Raw genomic sequence first — 25,876 nt, forward strand, 5'->3', positions numbered from 1 at the left:
TATGTTTATCTGCAATGGAATTTACCAAAGGAAAAATCAATACAATGTCATTTGCATAGGAATAATGCACAATTTCATATTACTGCAAAAGCTTCCCCCAATAAGCGAGGATAAACATTCAAGAGAATGGGTGAGAGTGAGGATCCTTGCGAATCCTGGTCACACATAAAAAGATAAAACCACAGATCTAATATTTACACAAAGGAATAACAAATATGTAAACAAAAACAATTGCAAACTACAGCATACTTTGTCCATAGTCAAAAACCGTCTAAAGCTATTTAGTCTATGACAATTCAAAGAATACCAATATCTTTTTACTGCTTCTATTCCATCACACCCAGGCCATCTATCCTATCAGCTAAGCCTCAAACCCACCCCCTCTTGTCCCTCAAGTATTCTCAAGATAGTAAAAACAAAAATCACATAGCCAAATTGCCCTGTCTGTTCCCAACACTGAGTAACCCCAAATTAAAGCAACATCAAAATCAATAAATCAGGTGTCTTATTAAACTAAATGGGAAAACGTTTTTCGACTGAGTATAAACTTAAAAACATTTCCATAATGAGTGAAAAGCAGCAAAATAAGTTCTGAATGTACCTTATATCAAATTTAATTTATGTACATAATGGGGCCATTTTACTAAGGTGCGCTGAAAAATGGCCTGCGGTAGTGTAGATGCATGTTTTAGGTGCACGCAGAATCATTTTTCAGCGCACCTGTAAAAAACGCCTTTTTTAAATTTTGCCAAAACTAGACATGCGGCAAAATGAAATTTGCCGCGCATCCATTTTGTGTCTGAGATCTTACCAACAGCCATTGACTTAGCAGTAAGGTCTCATAGGGTAACCCAGTGGTAATGGTCTAGGCATGTAAAATGAAGATTACCACCTGCATGCCAGAAAACAGAAATATTTTCCGGTGCGCGTAGTGGATGCTTGTAAAAAATTAAATTATCGCAAGGGCCATGCAGTAGCCAGGCAGTAACTCAGAATTGCCGAGTGTTCGGCATGTGTAGGTGCTTACACGATTTTGTAAAAGGGCCTCAACGCAAAACCCTTGACTTGATCTTACCATTTGATCAAGGCTATACTAGGATAATTTACTACACAGATATGATGGGCCAGTAACTTATAAGACCAGTCACAGTTTTAACCAGAGTCAAAGGTTAACATTTGTTCTTATAGCTACTGGTAGCCAAAGAGGTGTATTTTCAAAGCACTTAGCCTTCCAAACTTCCATAGGTTTCTATGGAACTTTGGAAGGCTAAGTGCTTTGAAAATAAGCCCCAAAGTAATTTAAGGGAGCAGTACACATCCATATCAATACATCTAGGACTATCAGTGACCACCCTAGCTGCTAAATTCTAAAGATCGAGAAGTTTCCAAATAGTCTTAGCTGGGAGGGATGTTCCTAAAGGTGAATCAATGTTTTATTGTTTTATAATTCAAATAAGGGTGCAAGCATCTTACTACACACAGCAAGTAATTTGCCCAATAGTCAAAGCCAATTATGCATTCACTATTGGCCAGTGAATGCATGGCTTATCCATGGATTTTCAGACCCTATACTGATAGTACTGAGTGAAAATTCAACACAAAAACCTAATGCTATTCATAGGATAAGGGGCCAGATTTCGGACAAAGTGAGAGTGGCCTGAAAAGTTATCCGGATAGCTGCGATATTTAGCCACCATGTTTGCACTATCTGGATATTCAGTGCCACTAAATTATATATGTGAAGGGGCATAATCGAACAGAAACGTCTATCTCCATGGGCGTTTATCTCCGAGAATGGGTCCGTGAAGGGGCGGACCAAAGCGTATTTTCGAAAAACATGGACGTTTATCTTTTTTTGAGCTGGGCGTTTTTGTTTTTCAGCGATAATGGAAACCGAAAGCGCCCAGCTCAAAAACGAATAACTCCAAGACATTTATTCATGGGAGGGGCCAGGATTCGTAGTGCACTGGTCCCCCTCACATGCCAGGACACCAACCGGGCACCCTAGGGGGCACTTTTACAAAAAAAAAAAAACAAGGTAAAACAGCTCCCAGGTGCATAGCACCCTTCCCTTGGGTGTTGAGCCCCCCAAATCCACCTCAAAACCCACTGCCCACAAGTCTACACCATTACTATAGCCCTAAGGGGTGAAGGGGGGCACCTACATGTGGGTATAGTGGGTTTGGGGGGGGCGGTTTGGAGGGCTCCCATTTACCAGCACAAGTGTAACAGGTGGGGGGGATGGGCCTGGGTCCACCTACCTGAAGTCCACTGCACCCCCTAATAACTGCTCCAGTGACCTGCATACTGCTGCCAGGGAGGTGGGTATGACATTTGAGGGTGAAAATAAAAAAGTTGTGAAACGGCATATTTTGTGGTGGGAGGGGGTTTGTGACCACTGGGGGAGGCAGGGGAGGTCATCCCTGATTCCCTCCAGTGGTCATCTGGTCATTTAGGGCACATTTTGGGACCTTATTCGTGGAAAAACAGGGTCCAGGAAAAGTGCCCTAAATTCTCGCTAAAAACGCATATTTTTTCCATTATCGGCGAAAGGCGCCCATCTCTGATCGGCCGATAACCACGCCCCAGTTCCACCTTCACCACGCCTTCAACACGCCCCCATCAACTTTGTCCGCATCTGCGACGGAGTGCAGTTGAAAACGTCCAAATTCGGCTTTCGATTATACCGCTTTATTCGTTTTTCTGAGATAAACGTCTATCTCCCGATTTGGGTCACAATATAGGCATTTTTCTATTTCGATTATAAGCAGGATAGTGATGATGAATATCCAGATTAAGTTAAATGACAGTGATGGCATTTAATGCATTCACCATGCTCATTCAAAATCTGCCCCTATGTTTTGTGAGAAATGGCTGAAATGTAAGTCTCCAAGAAAAGAGCCCAGTCAATTTCCACCCCTAAATTCAAACCCACTGACACTGGGACCCTGTCTACCATGGGAACTACTAGCAGGGCCCTCAAATTCATTAAGTCCCCTTGAATCTACGCTTTCCACATTTAAGAAGCATGTTCCTGTCTCTTCTATGTATCCATAATACTTCACAAACAAAGGTCGATTTTGTATAGGATCTACCCATCTAACTATAGTTAGGCAACTTGACACTGCAGGGGGAAAATTTAGCCCTCTGTCAACAGCTAAACTTAGCTATTGAAAACGTGAGAGCCAAAACTAGGAACTGCAACAGTGGGCATACATAAACCAAGCTGACTAGGTCTGACTAAAAAAAAAAAAAAAAAGCTTAATTTATTTGCTCAGCTCTGAAGCTGATAACTCATAGGGATGTACATTTTTTTATATGCATTGTGCATATTAGTGCACTTTAAAAAATTTAATGCGTGCTGAATTGGTTTAACATGCTCTAAACCTATGGATTAACATGTGTAAGGGGGGGGGGGGCTCCATCTACAGGTTCACACCCCAGGGTCTCCACAGAACAATTATTTATTTGAATATCACTGTTAACAATATACCATAGCAGTTTACAAATGCCAGTTAAAAAAAAAAAAAGGAACATCGAAACAATCACAATGTACAATTTCCAAGCACACCTGGAAAAATTGCCTATGCATATAACATCTTATGAACTTGAAAAAGAAGCTCTTTTTAGCACAAAGTACTACACTGAGTATTAGCAGTAAATTAGAGAGACTGAGATTAAATTCCCACATACCCTGGGTTAAGAGTGAGGTCCATTCCTTTTATATTATGCACAAAACTAACCAATTTGGTGAAACTTTTCTGATAAAACATAGACTATAGACAAAACATATATGGGGCTAGATTCTATATATCACACCTAAAAAATTGGCGCTGAAAAAAAAATGTCTAGGTGTGTTCGATAAAGTATGCCTAACCTTAGGTGCACTTTTTAGAATACGCCTAAACTTCTGTGCAGTTTAAAGAATATGCCGAGTGCCCAGCCACACAACTGAATTTAGTCACAAGCAGTTATGCCAAGTAAAACTTGGTATAAATGCCAATGTCTAAATTAGGCTTGCATAGATTTTAGAAATGCCCATAACTCGCCCATTCCATGCCCATGGCCACACCCCTTTTCAACTATGCAACTTAGATTTTACGCACATCACGTTACAAAATGCATTTAGACAGCTGTGTGTGTGTGTAAATTCAAATTGAAGCCAATTAGTGTCAATAATTGCTTGTTAATAGGCAATTACTGGCGCTGACTGGCTTGTTAACTAATTAAGTTGTATGCGCAAATCCAGAATATGACCAGATTTCCACGTACAAGTTAAGCCGCGCTATATAGAATCTGGGGGATGAAGGGAAAATGTGAATAAAACAACATAATTCACCCGAGACAATGCCAAAATAAATCATGACACAACTGGGTGGAAACTGTAGCAGGGGAGTAATCATAGACCTGGTCCAGCAATGCAGGCATGATAAAAATCAGTGTTAATTTAAAAACATAACGACATAATAGTCATACTAGGTCAGACCAATTGTCCATCTAGTCCAGTATCCTGTTTCCAACAGTGGCCAATCCAGGTCACAAGTACCTGGCAAGATCCCAAAACAGTACAACACATTTTGTGCTGCTTATCCCAGAAATAAGCAGTGGATTTTCCCAAGTCCATTTTAATAATGGCCTATGGACGTTTCTTTTAGGAAGCTATCCAAAACTTTTATAAACCCCACTAAGCTAATTGCTTTTACCACATTGTCTGGCAATGAATTCCAGAGTTTAATTACACATTGAGTGAAGAACTATTTTCTCCAATTCATTTTAAATTTACTACTTTGTAGATTCATTGTGTGCTCCCTAGTCCTAGTATTTTTGGAAAGAGTAAACAAGTGATTCATGTCTATCCATTCCACTCCACTCAGTATTTTATATACACCACCTTGAGTGAATTACTTCAAAAAAGCGGCAAATAAATCCTAATAAATACATAAATAAACAAGAGTTCTAAATTTCTTTCTCCTTCACAACTTTTTCTAGTATCAATGAAGCAAACACCCTCCATCTGAAAAGCCAACATGCTCTATGTCTGTCCAGAATGTCTGGATGTCCAAGAAAGCAACAGGGCAATCGATCCAAAAATTTCAAGATGGCATCAGAAAGAAGCAGATGAGATGAAGAGTAAAGCAAATCTTTATTAGTAACATGCAAACCAAGAAGGTCTGGAAGTCAGCATCAGTGACTAAAGAAGGCACCACATCTTTCTTGCACACAGGTTTCCTTGTATCTTTTGGTAACTGCTTCCATGGCTGAAGAAGATAACAAGTCTTGGATGCACATGACTGTCCGTGTACTCTTTTCCAATTGCCTCCACAGCTCATTGTGTATTTGGATGCATATGTAAACTTCAGTATTTGTCTTCGATTCTAAGAAAACTCTGGTTACATACTTCTTTGAGAATACATTACAGTTTTTGTTTTCAACTGGAATGGAAAACCCTATTGCACAGCTGCCACCCTCTTTCAAATCAGTCAGTCATTTTAGCAAACTCCACTGTTGACCAGGACTTCAGCAGCAAGCTTGTGCTGGCTGGTGGAATAAATAAAACTTTACTGGCCCTCAACTACAGTACTGGCAATAATCCAATCTCAGTGAATGTGCAGATTCCAGGGTGTAAAAGAGCGCAAGGAAGGGAAACAGCCAGCTGGGAAGACAAGGGGTTCCACATTTGCACTAAAATAAACCTTCTTAAAGGAACCTCACTAGAACAGCCAAATGTTTTCAACTTTTAACTTTCGAGATTTAGCAAAGTATCACAAATGATGCTGCCATCCAAATTATTCTAACTGTCATTATTTGCTCAACTCATGTTAATCGATATCTTTAGTTTTTCAGGTCCCTCAAGATGGAATTAAAAAAAAAATCTTTCCCTCATGCAAAGTCTAAGGCAGATCATAACAGAAAATATTAAATTGTATTCAGTTACTATAAGGTTCAATACCCTTTACAAAACTCCAGTACAACCATATCCTGACAGTTAATTTCAGAAGACAATGGAAAACCTAATGCAGCAAATCCTAACTCAAGTTCACTCAGGAATCAACCAGCAAAAAAGAACCAAGTTTTCAAGAGGTTTTGAAATTTACTATCATTTATTTCCAGCTATAAGCCAGACATAGCTGATTGCCCAAGAAAGGTGCCATACCTGGAAAAGCAAACCTCAAACAGGTGCTTTTACAAAGCTGCAGCTCTTAAGCGCGTTTTTCCCATGCACTAAGGCCATTTTTGCCGCAGCTTAGTAAAAGCACCTGTTTGAGGTTTACTTTGCTAGATTTGGCTGATTTTCCATTTTTTTATGTTAATAGTCATGCAGTAATGTTACCATTAGTGCACACAGAAAAAACAGCAAAAAAGGGCCTTTAAAAACGAGGGGAACAAAATTCTTTCATTGAGAAAATAACTTTAATAATGAACTTTGATTGAAGAAAGACCCGACACAGGCCGTGTTTCGGTGCTGCCGCACCTGCGTCAGGGGTCACACCAATGACAAGAGAGGCTTCTACAGACAGTTTTCAAACGTCTTGATGTTTTCAATGATATATTCCTCCAAGTATCATACGATGTGGAACTTGATATCTTCCAAATGTAACATATAGCTGCACGCACACCACTAATGGTGTGCGTGCAGCTATACGTTTGAAAACTGTCTGTAGAAGCCTCTCTTGTCATTGGTGTGACCCCTGACGCAGGTGCAGCAGCACCAAAACACGGCCCATGTCGGGTCTTTCTTCAATCAAAGTTCATTATTAAAGTTATTTTCTCAATGAAAGAATTTTGTTCCCCTCATTTTTAAAGGCCCTTTGTGCTGTTTTTTTTCTGTTTGGAATTTTTTTGTACTTAGTTCCCTCTTTTAGTTACACCATTAGTGCACAGCCATTAAAAACATTATCGTGTGAGCACTTACTGCTGCCTATTTTGTAGGTGGCGAGGCCTCACGCAGTAATCCTGTGCTAACCAGTTAGGACTAGATTCTATAAGAGACCAGCTAGACCAGTGGTTCCCGGGCCTGGTCTTGGGGGCACCCCAGCCAGTCAGGTTTTTGGGATATTCAAGATGAATATTCGTGAGAGACATTTGCATGCACTGCCTTCACTGCATGCAGGCTGCTGTCTTGAGTGATGGTTTTGGATGTCTTGAGGGGCTGGGTGGCTGGGATGCCTCCAGGACCAGGTTTGGGAACCACTGATATTGACTATGGATACCTATATTTAGTATTTGTGTTTGGCCATTGATTGCTTCATAGTTTTCAATCCTTAATTACATTGCACTTTCTTCCATTTATATGCCACTTTCTTCCAACAAGAACCCAGAATAGCTTCCATAGAAACATAGAGTGGAGGAGTGACCTAGTGGTTAGAGCACCGGTCTTACAATGCAGAGGTGGTTGGTTGAAATCTCATTGCTGCTCCTTGTGATCTTGGGCAAATCACTTAACCCTCCATTGCCTCAGGTACAAACTTAGATTATGAGCCCTCCTGGGACAGAGAAATATCCAGAGTACCTGAATGTAACTCGTGAGCTACTACTGAAAAAGGTGTGAGCAAATCTAAAATATAGGGTACATAGAATCAGGGCACATTTGATAGAGACACCTAGGTGTATTCTATTGGACATGCCTAAATTTAGGAATGATATATAGAATGCGCCTGGGCCATACAGATGCACCTAAATCTAGGCATGTCCATTTATGCCAGCGCAAAGCTGGTGTAAATGCCACACCTATATCTATGCGCACTGGTATAAATTCTGCAACAGCCTGCATAAATGTGATTGATAGGCCTGGCACACTCACAAGTCTGCCCATGACCGCACCCCCATTTTGGCTACACACATGGGTATTTCGACTTTTTAGGGGGAAAACAACATGAACATAGAAGAGAAAGTAAAGCAACATATAATATGTCTCAGCATTGGGCATGTAGTGTAACTGTTTATGCCATTCATAAACTAAATTTATATTAATATGATCTTTTTAGGATGAGGAACAAACCGGTTTTGCAAAATGACAGAATGTAAAATAATTTCCATTAATGCCAACTAAGGGCCTTTTTACAAAGCAGTGCTAACAAATGGTCTTTGCATGCCCTTACACGGGTCTTTCCCGCACGGTAAGGCCATTTTTAGCATTGCGGTAAAATGGATGATTTTCTAGTTTCAGCATTGATAGCCAAAGTATTGTTTTCTTGGCCATCAGGATGGCCCTACCCAAGAATCTCTTTAAGCTACCCCATTTCTTGACATATTTTCCAACTCTCTTCACAAAGATCCCAATTTACACATCATGACATTTTGTTTTGTTACAATGCAACTAACCCTCCTTCCCTGCCCCAGATTAGAAATACTCACAGTCCAATACAGAAAATACAGAACACACTGATAATTCAGAATTCAACTTCTTGCTGTGGGAGTAAGAATGTCCCCAAAACATTCCCAAATTCATCGAATCTTAACACCCCTCAGACAGGGAATCTACTGAGAAATCCACAACTGAAATATTGTTGTCTTAGCCATCAGGATGGCCCTACCCAAGAATTCCTTTAAGCCCCAAGGGAGCCGAAAAGGTGTTCCATATTTTCCAAACAAGTCTGGCTGTAGTGCAATCTGTCACTTCCATTGCCGGGACACAAAATCAAAAAGATGTTTTCAAAAGTGTAGGCCCCACACCTCTGGCATGAACCTGAGGATTGTATCTTTGCCTTGCATCCCTGCTTGACAGAAATGTACATCCTCTTAAGAAATTTGTATTGCATTTCCCAGAGAGACACGTTATCAGAAAGAACTTTCATAGACTTGAGAACAGAGTCCACCAAATCTGTAGAGATGGTAAACTGTAAATCGTCAGACCACTGCGCAGACAGATGTGTATAATCCATAGTCGATGTCATCTCCTGAAGATCAGGTAAACAGCAGAGAAGGACCGAAACCTCACGAGGAAGATCAACAACAAAAGACACAGTTTTGGAAATGGAGAAACTTTGTGGAACCAGTGATCTTTATTCCTACCAGCAGACACAGTAAAAATTGCTGATGACCCGACATGGGCTTTTGCCAAAACACAGCCATGTCGGGTCATCAGCATTTTTACTGTGTCTGCTGGTAGGAATAAAGATCACTGGTTCCACAAAGTTTCTCCATTTCCTCACTGCATCTCCTAAAGATCCACATGATGAAATCGTATTGGTACTTTGAACTATGAGCCAAGGGTATAAGCTGTAGAAAGTTTCTCCCGAACATCTCTGTCAGCTGAGCTCGGGGAAAACCATTTAAATAGTGTCAGAGCTGCCAGTATACATACAAGTCAATTTGAGCCAGAGAATATTCATGTTGAAGCTCTAAGAAGTCTTTCATTGTACCTTCTTCTGTTAGAACGTAATTCAAATAACAAATGCCTTTGCGTTCCCAGGCCTGAAATAATTTATCAGTTCCAGGGAGGAAAATCAGATTAAATCTAACATCAAGAAATGAGGTAACTGCTCCTTCCATCCAATGATGCTTACAGACCCATCTCCAGGTTGTACATGATGGTTACAACAGCATAAAATCCTTCAGCACCAAGGGAACTTTCCAATTGGAGGCATGGAGGAGCGCACTAAAAAGGTATCCTGCTAGGAGATGTGTTTCCATCTGGTTCACAGAGAATTCTGAAGTACCCCTGTACCAATCGCTAATGTGCCTTATGTTGCTGACTATAGACATATCTAATGCTCAATAGGCCTAGCCCTCCCTTAGCTTTTGGTTTTATTGCTACTTGTATAGACAGCCTGGGTCTCTGCCATATCCACAAATAACTTTGTAACATCCTATGGATTAGCTTCTCATCTCTGGCTTTTAAGTAAAGGGGAAGCATTTGAAATATGTAGAAAAAGAATGGGATAATCATCATATTAAATAAGCTCACTCTTCCCATCAAAGATATCAGGTATGTCCACTAAAGCCAGTTTGTGTTGCATATCCTGCATCAATGGTGACATAATTAATTTGCATAGGAATGTTAAATCCACTGGAATTATGATGCCCAAATACTTTATAGGAGTGTCTGCCCATGATAATTTATTTATTTATTTGTTGCATTTGTATCCCACATTTTTTCAACCTATTTGCAGGCTCAATGTGGCTTACATTATTCCGTAATGGCGATCGCCATTTCCGGACTGAGAGATACAAAGTGGTATTGCATTAAAGTTCATAAGTGACAGAATAAATTAAGCAGTCAAGTACAGAGAATTCATTTCCGGAATGAGAAGTAAAGTGGTATTGCGTTCAAGTTCATTAGTGACAAAGTAAATGAAGCAGTCAAGTATAGAGAGTTCGGTTTTGTCCAGTTCTGGTATAAGCTTCCTTGTCTGGTATTTAGGATGGATCATTGTGGTATGCCTTATTGAACAGGTTGGTTTTTAGTGATTTTCGGAAGTTTGTTAGGTCGTGCATTGTTTTTATGACGTTTGGTAGTGCATTCCATAGTTGCGTGCTTATGTAGGAGAAGCTGGATGCACATGTTAATTTATATTTTAGTCCTTTGCAGCTAGGGTAGTGGAGAATTAGGAATGTGCGTGCTGACCTTTTTGTGTTTCTGGTTGGTAAGTCTATGAGGTCTGACATGTAGACCGGGGCCTCGCCATGAATGATTTTATGAACCAGAGTGCAAATTTTGAACGCAATACATTCTTTAAGTGGGAGCCAGTGTAGTTTTTCTCTTAGGGGTTTGGCACTTTCTTCTCCATGTAGCACTTGAGGATCTCTACTTTATGCACATAGGGGCCCTTTTACAAAGCTTACCCTGCACCAATTTGGAGCTAATGTGGGCACTGGCAATAGTTCCAGTCATTTCCTGTGCTGGGGAAAATAAGGCACAATTTTTTTGTGTGGTGGTTACCTAACGGTAATCATAGAGCACACCACATGCTACCGGTTACTGCAGGGTTAGTGAAGGAGTCCTTACTGCAACTTCAATGGCCATGCGGTAAGAGCAATCTTATTGCATGGCAATGTATTTTTGCAGCTTTTTTACCCACTGCAGTAAAATGGCCCCGTATTTACGTACTTTAGCTATGATGATTCGCAGCCTTTGGGCCCCCTCTTGTTTATGCCCCAAATGATGTGCTCTCTCTCCAGACAAAGTGGCTCCATCTCTGCTTTCAGGACAATTCAGATTTTTAACCATTCTTCCAAAATTTGTGGTAACCATTGTTCAGGCAAGGTTTCAGGGGATCTCACAAATTGGAGATTACTGCGGCGTGATCTGTTCTCAGTATCCTCTAAGTGCAGGCTTGTGTTTGGGCCTGAATTTATCCTCTGACGCTGTACGGGACACATCTTCCATTAATGATACTTGCTGCTCCTGCTCTCCAGTGTGACGCATCATATCTGCAAGCAGCCGCTCCAGGTGAGAAATCTGTCCCAGCAGTTTTTCTAATTTCAGGTCTAAGGCAGCCACAGCAGCCATAGCAACTTGGCTGAAATGCTAATTGTACCATAGCCACACCCACTTTCCATTCCCAAACACACCCACAGTGTTAAAACATTTTTTTAGCATGGGGTGGCCAGCACATACAGAGTTTACCATGGGATGCCTTACTGCCTAGGGGTCATCCTAATGTTGACAAGATTGTGGACAGTCTTGAGCGAAGAGATGAATTTTAAGTAAAGTTTTAAATTTAAAGATTGAAAGTTCAAATCTCAATTCACTAGGAAGAGAATTCCACAAAGACACAAGAAGACTGAGCAGCGTGTGATTTAATTAGAAAATGGGAAGGAATGGTAAATAGCCTTTGCTGGGAAGAAAGTAAGGAGCAAGAGGGTGAGTAGGGAGTATTAAATCTATTTAAGAACTGAGGAATCCCAGTCTGAAGAATCTGAAATACAAGAATAATAAATTTATGAGTAATATGAAAAGAAATGGGTACAACCAGTGTTCATTAATAAGTGAGGGGGAAATGCTTTCAAATTTTTTAGCACAAAGTATAAGTTTCACTGCAGTGTTTTGAATTGTAGGTCTGGTATAGAGGAGTACCTTGAATGATAGAATTACAGTAGTCAAGCCACAAGATAATTAAAGAGTGAATTAGTAGATGAAGAGAGGAAGTATAATAAAATGACTATCAGGCTTATTTTCGAAAGAGAAGGGCACCCATCTTTCGACACAAATCAGGAGATGGGCATCCTTCTCCCAGCATCGCCCATATCGGCATAATTGAAAGCCGATTTTGGGCATCCCAACTGCTGTCACAGGGATGACCAAAGTTCACAGGGGCATGTCGGAGGCGTAGCAAAGGCGGGACTTGGGCATGCCTAACACATGGGCGTCCTCGACCCATAATGGAAAAAAGAAGGGCATCCCTGATGAGCACTTGGCCGACTTTACTTGGTCCCTTTTTTCTTATGAACAAGCCTCAAAAAGGTGCCCGAATTGACCAGATGACAACCAGAGGGATTTGGGGATGACCTCCCCTTATTCCCCCAATGGTCACTAACCCCCTCCCACCCTCAAAAAAACAACTTTAAAAATATTTTGTGCCAGCCTCAAATGTCATACTCAGGTCCCTCACAGTGGTATACAGGTCCCTGGAGCAGTTTTAGTAGGTGCAGTGCACTTCAGGCAGGCGGACCCAGGCCCTTTCCCCCCTACCTGTTAAACTTGTGGTGGTAAATGTGAGCCCTTCAAAACCCACCCAATACCCACTGTACTCACATCTAGTTGCCCCCTTCTCCCCTAAGGGCTATGGTACTGGTGTACAGTTGTGGGTAGTGTTTTTTTTTTTTTGGGGGGGGTTGGGGGGCTCAGAAAATAAGGTAAGGGAGCTATGCACTTGGAAGCAATTTGTGAAGTCCACTGCAGTGCCCCCTAGGGTGTCCAGCTGATGTCCTGGCATGTCAGGGGGACCAGTTGTAATGGAAGATTTAAAGGATTGCTTTTCAACCCTGCTTTGATCGATAATGAACTCTGAAATCTTCTGTCTTTGACCGAAAGTAACTTTTCTTGTAAATACAAAAACAAGTTGGAATGCAGAAGATAAGACACAGCTATAATTAATTTGTTATGTGAAGGGAAAGATGGAGCTTGTTTTCGGGTTCAGACTGGCCACCTGGACTAGGAAACAAGTGACCATGTTCCCACAGTATGGCTTGTTTACCTAAACAGAGAAGCATTCTGTAATTTTCCGTAGCTCTGAACATGAGTTCTGAGCCTAATAAAAAGGGGAGTTTCTTTCAGTGAAATCAGGAGCTCATCTGTGAGTAACGTACGTACTGCGAAGAGGATCTGTTCCTGGTCTAAAAAGCTCCTGGCTTTCACTGTAACGCCCCCCCCCCCCCCCAGCTGACATTAAGAGCCTGGATAATGTAAAGACCAGTGATGTTGTATGTATGTATTATTGCTTCTTTTCCTGGTCTAAGAACTCTTAGCATTGCTTAGATGTAGAGACCAGTGATGTATTGATTGTTTAGCTAATCATTGTGTTTATATAGCTAATCATTGTATATACCTTAATCATTGTATAATTTAGCACCTCTAATAAAGGTTAAATGATCATCCACAATCACTTCCAGTATCTTAATGGAGTTTCTTATCTGGATTTGCACACCATCAACTAGTGGAAAGGCTGATACAGGTAACAATCTAATTAGGGACAAAAAGAAAGCAAGTGTTTAAGATGGATTGAGTTTAAGTTTATTCTGCGCTATCCAGTCAGAAACTGGTGAGCGCTTATCGGAGAGGATACTAAATTATTGTGCAGAACAATTTTCAATAAGAAGTTGAACATCATCTGCATAAATAGAAAATGTTATTTATGTGCAGTGTGATGTTCGGGCCCTTTCACTAAGCTGCAGTAAAGGGGGCCCTGCACTAGCCTTGATTCTGGGGAACTGAGTTCAATTCCCACTACAGTACCCTGTGACTCTGGCTAAGTCACTTAACCCTCCATTGCCCCAGGTATAAATAAGTACCTGTATATACTATGTTAACCACCTTGAATGTAGTTGCAAAAAACACAGAAAGGCAGTATATAATTTCCTTTTCCCTTTTTACCCCTGCACTAACCTGGCAGTAACCCCCTGCAGAAACATTTTTCAAATATTTCAACTAGCACCAAAAATACCACACACTAAGGGTGGAACTAGGGGTGGAACTACCGCTGGTGTCTGCGTTGGGCTGGAGGTAGTTCCAGATTGCCATGCAGCAAGCCCACAGTGGGCTTACCACTGCTTAGTAAAAGTGCCCCTAAAGGAGCAATTCAGTAATTTTGCACCATGAAATAGATACCACAATGGTGTAGGCTTAGCACCAATTTTATGATGGACCTTAAGTGCACGTAAATCATTATAGAATATTATCACAAACCCACTTTGGCACATCAAAAGTTAGTTGTGCGATTAAGTTGGGTCAATGGCTGGTGTATGTGGTCATTCCTAGATGCGCCAAACAATGCACACAACTGATAGTATTCTATAAGTTGTGCATACTGTTTGGCAACATTCCCATGGCCACCCATGCTCTGCCAACATATACGCAGCCTTGTAGAATAGTGTCTAGTGCATAAAGGCACACCACTGATGAATATTGGCACCAATGACCTGTACAAGTGGTGTGTACTTCTAGGCACCCAATTAGAGAATTGCCCCATAAACGTCTAATGGCAATTACACCCTGGACTCTACAAATCATGCTGAGATTTCTGCACAAAAATCAGTGTTTTCCATAACAATGCATATAACTTAATTAGTTAACAAGCTAATTGGCGTCGTTAACTGGATGTCAACAAGCAATTATCAGCACTAATTGGCATTAATTGAGATTTATGGGCACAACTCGCAAAGTGTATTTTGTAACGTGGTACGCCTATATTCTAAGTCACATAGTTGAAAAGGGGGCATGGCCATGGGTGGGGTGTGGGCATCTCTATAATCTATGCGCATTATTACAGAATACACCCACTCTATGCCTAATTTAGGCATCGGGATTTACGCCAAGTAAAACATGGCCTACATGGATGTGACTAATTTGGCCTTATGAAGAGCCACTCTGCATATTCTATACACCATGCAAAACTGTAAGCCGATTCTAAGATTTAGGAATACTTTAGAGAATATGTCTAGGCATATTTCTTTTCCGCGTGGATTTTTTCAGGTGCCATATATAGATTCTAGTCCTACATGTTCAGACTCTACAATGTTGGCCCTTGAAAGTGAGAGAATGTCGGGAATTATCATCACTGTGACAAATCTTCAAAATATAGGGCCAATTTCTTCAAGGGGGTTTTCCTACTAATTGAGAAAAGAGCTTAATGCATCTGGCCCTATGTAATTTACTCTGCACTCCTCCACTCCCTTGCCTCTGTATGGGTAGCACAAGAGGTGGGTGCCTCCCTCTCCCATCAAACCACACATAAACCTAGCAGCTGAAATACCCAACTTCAAGTGAGATCATTAATCACACGTGCACATAGTTTTTACAACATGTATAGAAAAAAAGTGTAGGTTCTTTAGCAAACAGTAAACGTGTTTTTCTGCTTGTATATAAGTCTTGCTTTTAACAGAACTGCCAGAGACATGCCTCGCATAGTCTGATAAAATTAGACCAACATAACTTGCCTCACTAACACATATGATTACCATATGCTGCAATATTTCACTGGAAGATTACTAGAAAGAAAATTATAGCTACTTCTCAGTATTCAAAAATGTACCCGCCTTGCTTTTCAGGCCAGATTCTATTGAAAATTTAACAACTACGTTAAAATCTTCTAGACAGGTAATTTTTGGCTACTCTGGGAGTAGCCACAAACATGTGCCAAGAACTTCATAAATTGCATTCTTCTCTGTGGCTCAGATTTATCCATATTAAGTTCTGATCTCACAAATTAAGCCCCTCTAATAAACGCACGCAATCTGTATAAACCAATGAAACCTACTGCAGAGCATGGGGTACAGTTTCTAGACTTGAGCTGTTGCAAGAATTCCAAGTACTCTCCTACTTACAGACGTTTCAAGTTTTTAAAACAAATTATTATACAATTTTTTAAATTGCATTTTTGCACTGTGAGAAATTCTAAAGAGCTGCCTGCTGAATGGTACATTTTGTTTTCTCTGCGGGCACAGAAACAGTAGGGTCAGATTTTCAGGAAATCCGCACTGCAAACAAACCCAACGTGTAAACAAACAGCACAAAACCCAGTACAGTTTACAATACTGGATCAGTTTTCATGCACAGAACGCCCATAACGGTGAGCAGTTGGAAGACAATCAATCATTGCGCCCACAGGAGCGGAGGAAACATTCAATAAACTAGGTAGAATATAAAGCTCCTTTCCTGATCAATAACGTTAAAGGTTTTATTTGTTTGTTTGTTTTTAGCATATACCCCACATTATCCCAAACAAGTTCGGGTTCAATGTGATTTACTTCAAACTTTAAAGCAAAGTACAATAAGGATTATTCAAAAGTAAAAGACAATAAGAGATCTAACATCATAGCACCAGAATGACTCACTTGAAAATAACAAACCAGCTAAGAGAATTACAGTGGTCAACAGTGGCAAGGAATTCACTAAATAAAAATGCTTTCAACAATATATGAAATTTTAGATAATCAGAAACACGCCTAATTAAATTTGGGAGGGAATTCATGAGAAACTGGCATCATGAATTGATTTGTAAAGGAGATTCTTACAATTCGGATGATGGAGAAGTAGATAGTCTCTCAACACAGGACGGGCATTGCGTGATGGTAAATACAGCAAGTGTTGCATATAATCAGGTAGAAGGCCAAACAAAATTTGATAAATAAGGGTGCACAGTTTAAAGGTGACTTGCATTTATAGGAAGCCGATGCAACTTGATTAAAAGAGGGGTGATTTGGTAAACCGAGGGGCTTTGCATACAAGACGGCCCACAGTATTCTCGGCTGTTTGAAGTGTTTTGATAAGAGAAATTTTTCAAACGTATTAAATGTATGGCCTGCTGTTTCCAAATATCACAGTGGATAACAAATAACATATATAATACATGTAAAATATTCATAAAATGCATCAATCAAAATAAAATACAAATATACATCATATCAGATGATTTTCCCCATTTGCTCATCTGTAGTTTGTCTTAGGACAGAGTTATTTCTGAGCTCCTTACATCCTGCATTACTAGTTCAACAGCATTAGGCAGCACAGAGCAAGTGAATAATGGCACTGCACAAAACATAAATAAAAAGTCCTGTAAAGTTTTCAAATTAAAAATGCAGCTTTCCAAATATTTGAGAATATCAGCAGGTAAGCTTGTATAAAAATATCTGAAAATTCTTTTAAGAGAAAGATTAGAAAGACGTCTAAGCGATAGCAATACTTCCATGACACTAATGTACCACAAAATACATCAGGCACAAGTAAGGGCCGGCTGATGGACTTAGGAAGCTCAGGAAGTCTGCAGCTTTACTGGTCTGGTTAAAGTCTTGTCTCTACCCAAATGCTCTGTCAGTTTTCACTTCAGTTTTAGACCCTACAGCTAAAGTGTCCAAGCACAGACCTCCATAGCTGCAAACAGGTCAGACTTTCGCCATATCCCTAATGAAAAGGATTGGGATATATTTGCATACAGTGCAGGAAGTATGAATGCAAACCTATCTCATGCATATTCATTAGCGGTACCCTGAAAATCTAACTTATTCGCAGATGCAACTTGAGCACCCCGACATATCTAAACCTCCGCTACCCAAATTGCAAAGGACTCAAATACAAATCAACTTATGCATCCAGCTTCTCCTACATAAGCACACAACTATGGAACGCACTGCCAAAAGCCGTGAAAACCACCTACGACCATCTAAACTTCAGGAAATCACTAAAAAAAACAATCTGTTCAAAAAGGCATACCCTACCAACCCAACATAAGTGCCAGAACTCTGCAACACAGCTAAACCAAAGCTCGTAATGGACACTACATAACCCTTTCCTCTCCTCGATCCCCATTGTGTCTTATTTGACCACATCACCTTGTATTTGTTTCTCTACCGGACTTGTCGAATGCCTTTACGGTACTACATAAGCCACATTGAGCCTGCAAATAGGTGGGAAAATGTGGGATACAAATGTAACAAATAAATAAATAAATAAAAATATAATAAGAGCACAGCTGGCATTTGGATCAGGAAACCTCTGTTCAGTGTGAGCAATGATCCTCACTGCCTGCAACGCTGTCACCTGAGAGCCCAGCAAGCCATGCAAACCCTTACTAATTCTTTCACTGATCCCAGCACCAACAACAGAAGCAGACAAATTTTATTAAAATATAGAATGAATTTTCAACACGTCAAAATATTGAACATTATATAAATGCAAACAGCCGTTTGGCCTATTGTTTCTAGTCATTCAGCTGCCAAACTGGATCATACGGCAAAACAAGACCAAAGAGGTGCTCTACAAACACTTCCACTAGAATTCATCCTCAGAATTAACTATGAAATCACCACTTCTCGACCAAATGAACAATGTGCTACATAGATGTAACTTTAAACAAAATTGGCAGTCATGCTTGGTTTGTATGAAACTCTGTTTATTCAAAAAAGTGATCACAGCAGAACAGCTTCTTTTACCAAGGGCCCTGTTTACTAAACTGCACTGTAGGCGTGCTAACGTTTTACAGCGCACTAAAAATTAGCACACACTAAAAGGTTTGCACGCCTACATTGCGGGTAAGTAAACAGGGCCCCAAATCACCGAGAGGCTGCACCTGAGGACGGATGATTGGTTCTTTCCATTGTCAAATGCAAATAGAAGACACATTTGCTCTAAAGTAGCCACGGGTGCAGGTTGTGCTTCGGACAAATATATGTGAGGGAATCCAGAGTATAACTTCTGAAGCTAGTCTGATGACTCCTGAGATCAGAAAGCTTGCTAGCAGTAATAATCTGTAATGATTCTGTGCAACAGGTTCAGCTGATTTTTGGCCTGTACCTAAAATCCATCAGTAGTAGTAGTAACTATGTCCACACGGTCTCTCACTGTGCAATCCACAGAATGGAAAGAGATACAGATTCCCCATCTCTTATGCTCACAGTTTTGAGGGGGTGCTCCAAAACTGTAGGTTTACCACAAAACAACTTGGCCGCATCCCCTTCGCTAGTTTTTCTAAGCATGCCAGAGAACTGACAGTGATAAATTGTTTGAAACAAAACTTAACTGCACGGAAAGGAAGGTTTCTCTAAAAATGTCTCAAAGCACATATGCACATCACCAAGTTAAAAATCTACAAGACATCACAGCTGGAACTGCAGACTGGCACCAAAAAAGTAATTCTGAAAGGGAAGCATCTAATGCAAACTAAACGCAATCACCAGCTGGATATCTCTCACATCACACAGCCTGTATAGTGAATCTCAAAATTTCCTTCTTTTTCCTTCAGCGTTTCAAATAACAAACTATTTTATTAAGTTTTGAATCTGGGAGATCAATTAGCACTTTTCAATGGTATGAAAGGTTACAGTAGGACAAATTTACTCAATTCCTCATTTAAAAAATGGATTTAATTTATAAACTGCTTTTATAAATGCTTTAAGCAAAGAAGTGTACGAAACAGATATCATCAGCATATCAAAAGAAACAAAACATACACAATATGAAAAGTCAAGAAAAATATAATATACAATATTAACAAAAACAGCCCCTATAAATAACCTGAAAGCTCTTCCCACTTTCCATTGACCTGGGGCCACCCATTTTAATAAGTCTGTTTATACTGTTCCCAAAAATTATAACCCCTCTTTATAACTACTTGAATCCAGTCATTCTTATGACCATGGGATATCCAAAATCATAAGGCATCTCCTTTCTTTATTTTAGTTGTTCCTCTTATCCGTTGTTTGGAAACAATTAAAGCCAATTTAACCAGAACACTACCAGAATCACTGGGGAATGTTGTGTTCCTTGGAAAAAAATGAATAAATTAACATCAGATATTGAAGATAAATTATTGTATATCTGACAAGGGGAGAAGAAGAACAGCAGCTCTGACTGGTTAGCAGTACTGGACTCATTTTTTAATGCAATAAACTTAACAATGATGTAATAACTGAATAAAGACACCATACCATTAAACATTCTTGTACTATGAAAGTATAGTACCCACACATAGAAAGGCTTCAATGAACTTGCCTGTTCACTTCATAAACGAAATAGCTGGGCTGATTTTTCGGCGAATTAATTTGTTGCATGAAGGCCTCCAGTTCGGATACCAGAGACACGGGATCTAAGCTGGTTTACTAGAATCCACCACACATGCATTGCCAACCAGAAGCTATCACAGGCTCTTTCTCCACATGCGTTAAAGTGGGCTGGTGCCTCTGTTTTGAAACAATCCAATGGACACCTTTGACTCTTAGCACACTGAGATATGATTCCACGAAGGGAAATGCATCTGCTGTCTGCCAGTATCTGTTTCAGGCATTGAGCAATAAAGTCCCATGCTTTGGTACTGGAGGCAATTAACTGGAGATTCTAAAGGTGTAGATTTTATTTTGGGGTTTTTTTTTTCAATTTGGTATGTTACTTCAAAATATTAACATTATCGTGACAACGTTTCCAGTTGTTTCCAGAAGGTTTTAGTGCAAACAAATTATACAATAATTGCAGTTGAGCACAGGACTGCAAACGTCTCTTTTTGGATATTTCTTCATCTCAGTGATTTTGAACTATTTACTACCAGCCAGTGCCTAATTTTAAGTGCTTGAACAGCGCCATGAAATACGATCAGCAGCTGCGGTGCACGACTTTTCTGAATGCACTATACAGCTGAGCCCGGAGCGAGCTCTACTTCACCAGAAAATCCAAAATCGATCGTAATAGGGAGGCATCGCACACCCAGCTCAGCGCACGAGTCTGCAAAGCATCTTACCAGGGTTCACTTTATCTGGTACAAATCGTCCCTCCCCCTTCTTCTCACACACTTCCTGGGGAATTCAAGGTGCTGTCGGGTGGCAGGACTTTAACACCCCTCCCCCCCAGCATTATTCTCCAAAGGGCTGGTCCTCGGCTCAAGGTTCAAGAGCCTACAATTTGATCTTAGCGAATTCCGTTTTGTATATAAGTAGAGAAAAAAAGGGTCAATAAACCGTGGGAAACACCTTTAATTGGACTACTGATGTGTGTGTGTGTGTTTTTTTTTTTTTTTAAAGAAAGGTTTTTATCCTCTCTGTGCTGAAACTGAATAGTGTGGTGGTTGCGTTAGTCCGTTTAGCTCACAGATGAAACTCTCAAAAATGAATCGCGAATGTATTAATTAATTGGTCCAATAAAAAGGGACCAGTTGCACACAGAATGCGCTCAAACTGTACAGTAATAATAAAAAAAAAATAAGTGGCAGAAGTAAAAAAGAAAATCTATGGAAATGTGTTCTGTGGAATATTCATGTTCTTTCACTTACAACTAACTGCATTTCAAGTTTTAAAACGCATTACGACTACGGTGCACACAAAACGCAGAAATTTAATTCTAAAGCTGCAATTTCACAAGGTCGCGCTTGAAAGAGTAAATAAAGCAAATGTTTACAATGAGAAAATAATCAGGTGGAGTTAGAAACGAGAAACGAGAAACATGATCGTTTTCCTTTCGACCAGATACAGTTCAACATACAGTAATGGTTATTTGTGTTACGGTCTGTACAAAAACAGATGCTTAAAATTTGCCACAGATTTAGGAGCCTAATTCCTGCTTGTTTCAGAAATCAAAGGTGATTTTCCTCAAGCTTTATTGTACTACCACTGAGTTTATAAACTACAGTCTGTAAAAACCTACAAAATTACACAAGAACAGCGCAGTGAAACTTTGATAAGCGCTGTTTTGCGACCAATTCTTTGGGGCATTTTAATCAGATTAAAATCTGCTAAAAAAATGTACCTTTCATAGAGTAACTCGTCTGAATGCTACAGGTCTGGAAACGTTTACTCCCCTTAGTCTGAACTTTTAGCCAAGCCAGCATTTTTATTTTGCAGACCTTAGAAATGATATAGATCTCTGGAAGCAGTCTTCCCCGGAAACAATCAGTGTTTCGTTCGTTTACAACAATTTTTGCACGTTTCGGGTTAAGCCGTCTGGCTGACCGTAGTCATTCTCAATCCACAATAACAATTCGAGAACGTAAATTATTTTGACAACACTCGTTTCAGAATGTAGGTGAAGATTGCATTACTGCAATATCATTTCTTCTGCCTAACAACTGAGAAGCCGCCAGCAATCATCTTTCCAGCTGAACACTTACTTAAAAACTTCTGAAGCTGATCACTGTTTTTAACACTGTAAACACATTTTGCCCCAATAATAGAAAAATATGCTCAGGAAAATCCCACGCCCACTGAGAAACTGACCGTTCTTTCCAAGGAAGCGGGGTGAAGTCACATCCCTCCACTTAATTTATGAAATCCAACCTGCGGGATTGTTTTTACTAGCGAATTTTAGCAGAGTCCGCAGTGACAGCAAGAAAGGCAAATTGATGGCCAAGAGCCTATTGGGGTTTGAAATGGAGAATCCTACCAGATCAAGTATAAACACATTCACACACAGTCTCTCCACGTGGGTCTGTTTTCAAAACCATAACAGTGAGCAGCCCTTGTTGCCATTTCGTGCTACGGTAGAAAAAAAAAAGACAGGACTCGAGGTAAAGGCCAATACATAGACTTTTCTCCTGGTCAAGCACTCACCAGGGAAAACAAAAAGTCTTTCTAATCCTACAGTAATACATATTTCAATTAATACATTTTTTAAAAAAATTCCTTCCTTTACAAATAAATACATAAACACTGGCATTTTCAAAGATTTGGCAAGAATATGCCATTTTCCCAGCACGCACCTTAGGGACGTAGCAGCGGTCATTAATGTTTTCATTAATAAACGCTTTACCTGCATAGCAAAGAAAAGTTCTACCTCGGAAAATGTATGTGTAACCTTTTGTGAAGTTACATCGAATTTGTATGTTGTAATGGTTTCAATGTACATTACGACTGAGGATTACCCTATTGTCTGGCCATTTCACAATCTATCGGCTCAAATCAATGCAGAGAACACATTATCCCCCCCCCCCCCCCCCCCCCCCCCCCGCTTTACTAAGCCGCGGTAGCGTCTGCCGTGCGCTAAAACCAACTCACAGTCCGCAGCCGCTTGCGCGGCTTAGTAAACAGGGGGCTAAATTAGAGGCACACGGCAGCGCCTAAAGGGGTTTTCCTGTAACTGGAGAGAGACGTTCAAGCCTGCACGCGAGTTCTTCTAAAACGTTTTTTCATCTGACAGCTGTAGTTGGCCACAAATATTAATTCTGCCAAGACAACGTTTTTCCTTCCTAAAAGTTGCAATAAAAACAAAAAGGAAGAGGGGAGGTGAGGTGAGGTGAGGTGAGGATAAAAGCCACGGACCCTTCAATAGATGCGAGTCATTTCAGATTCTCGTACTTCCCAAACCCTCAGGCGCTGCGCTCTCTCTCCTCCAGACCAAAGCAAAGCAAAGGCAGCCGCTGCCGTCCTTCTGCGCCCCAACCCAGCGCCAGTGCCCGGCTCAGGCTCCGGTTCTCCCAGCGCAGCCACCCTCTACCTGCAGGAAGGAGGAGGGGGGGAAAGGCGAAGCCCTGCCCCCTGGGGTGGAGGGCGGGGAATGTCTCACCCTGAGCCCGAGGAGGACAGTTCTTTCCCGGCCGGCTCTTCCTTTCACTCGTATAGAGATCGTGTCCGAGAAGGAGGAGGAGGAGGAGGGAGAGGAGTTTCATCGTATCCACCACGTGGGGGAGAAGGCCCTCTGCAGTCTCCGGTGCAGCTCGTGTGTCACCAATGTAGTGGATGGACTGTGTGGCCGCTGTCCGTTCTTTTTCATCCGTCCAACACACTTGTGGCCAGACCCGAGATCCGTAAGAGACCCCTGAGCATTACCAGGGCAAGGGTCACAGCCTCTGGACACCTCCAGGATAAGGGTCACAATTAGTCCTGGTAACAGTCCTGCCTGTCTCCACTGCTGAGGCCATAATTAATTTAGATGCATTCATCTCTAGAGTGGGGGCTACAGTTGGTCCCGCAGCAGGTCCTTGAGTAGTGATCCATCTTAGAACCTGCAGAAGTTCCATTAGCAAATTCAGGAGAGGGACACTGTTAGGCTCAGCAGCAGTCCCCTGGGCACTCCAGGGGCAAGGTAACATAGTAAAACATAGTAACATAGTAAATGACGGCAGATAAAGACTTGTACGGTCCATCCAGTCTGCCTAACAAGATAAACTCATTTTACATGGTATGTGATACTTTATATGTATACCCGAGTTTGATTTGTCCTTGCCTTTCTCATGGCACAGACTGTAGAAGTCTGCCCAGTACTGTTCTTGTACTAAGTTCTGAAGCTAACATGTAAGCCTCTTAAAATTTACACTCCAGCCCATCCCTATCTATTCAATCACGATCAGGGCATAGACCGTAGAAGTCTGCCCAGCTCCCATTTTGTTTCCCAATTACTGGTGTCGCCACCGAATCTCCGCTAAGATTCCCTGGAACCAGTGGCATAGGAAGGGGGTGGTGGGGCGGTCCGCCCCGGGTGCACGCTGCTGGGGGGTGTCGGCTTCGCTGGTTCCCTGCTCCAGGAACCAGCGGAGCCGACGCAGCTCCCAGCGACGTGCACTCGGAGTGGATCGCCCCTCGCCGCTTCCCTATGCAAGTATGAATGCACTCCGGGGGGGGGGGGGGGTGCTTGCTGGGGTGTGTGTGTGTTTGTGTTGTGCTGCACCCGGGGGGGGGGGGGGGGGCGCAGCGGCGCCCTCGCTACGGCACTGCCTGGAACCATTCCTTCTAAACAGGATTCCTTTGTGTTTATCCCACACATGTTTGAATTCCATTACCGTTTTCATCTCCACCACCTCCCGCTGGAGGGCATTCCACATATCCACCACCCTCTCCGTGAAAAAATACTTCCTGACATTAGTCCTGAGTCTGCCCCCTTCAACCTCAATTCATGTCCTCTAATTCTACCGCCTTCCCGTCTCCGGAAAAGGTTCATTTGCGGATTAATACCTTTCAAATATTTGAACATCTGTATCATGTCACTCAGACGTTCAAATATTTGAAAGGTATTAATCAAATCCACAGCAGACCCCCTAGGCAGGGATAGTTCAAAAGTATTAGGTTATTTTGATTATGTATGTTATTATTGTATTCCGCTAGAAACTATGGACTAAGTGGGAATATATAAATATTTTAAAGACATAATTCAACATTTATGATTTTTCCAGCACCACCCTTCCCAAAATGAACCTTTAAACATGTTAGACATAATTTTAGATATTACTGTGAACTATTATCTGTCCTCTTTTTTTCAGGGGTGGGGGAATGGACAGCACTCAGATCTAATTAAGTACATTTAAAAGGCTATTTTGTTTATAAATAATGAAGTGGTTTCCAAAAACCAGTTAACTAAGTAAATGGCTACTTATCTGGGTAATGGACGATTTGAAAATTGTAAAGGTATGCATTGATGGTTACATAAGTACATAAGTATTGCCATGCTGGGAAAGACCAAAGGTCCATCAAGCCCAGCATCCTGTTTCCAACAGCAGCCAATCCAGGTCACAAATACCTGGCAAGATACCAAAAAAGTACAAAACATTTTATACTGCTTATCCCAGAAATAGTGGATTTTCCCCAAGTCCATTTAATAACGGTCAATGGACTTTTCCTTTAGGAAGCCGTCCAAACCTTTTTTAAAACTCCATTAAACCAACCGCCTTTACCACATTCTCTGGCAACGAATTCCAGAGTTTAATTACACATTGAGTGAAGAAAAAAATTCTCTGATTCATTTTAAATTTACTACTTTGTAGCTTCATTGCATCTCCCCTAGTCCTAATATTTTTGGAAAGAGTGAACA

At 41.0% G+C, this 25,876-nt stretch overlaps 1 protein-coding gene across 1 annotated transcript in view; it reads right to left on the minus strand.

Moving 5' to 3' along the window:
• Positions 1 to 23,607, minus strand: part of EYA4 (EYA transcriptional coactivator and phosphatase 4) — a 401,958-nt gene extending 378,351 nt beyond the window's left edge. The window contains 1 exon segment of the mRNA XM_030198463.1: positions 23,395 to 23,607. The gene's annotated coding sequence lies outside the window, so the exon portion shown is untranslated.
• Between the last annotated feature and the right edge of the window lie 2,269 nt (positions 23,608 to 25,876).

The sequence above is a fragment of the Microcaecilia unicolor genome, chromosome 3 (genome assembly GCF_901765095.1).
Source record: "Microcaecilia unicolor chromosome 3, aMicUni1.1, whole genome shotgun sequence".
Taxonomy (NCBI): domain Eukaryota; kingdom Metazoa; phylum Chordata; class Amphibia; order Gymnophiona; family Siphonopidae; genus Microcaecilia; species Microcaecilia unicolor.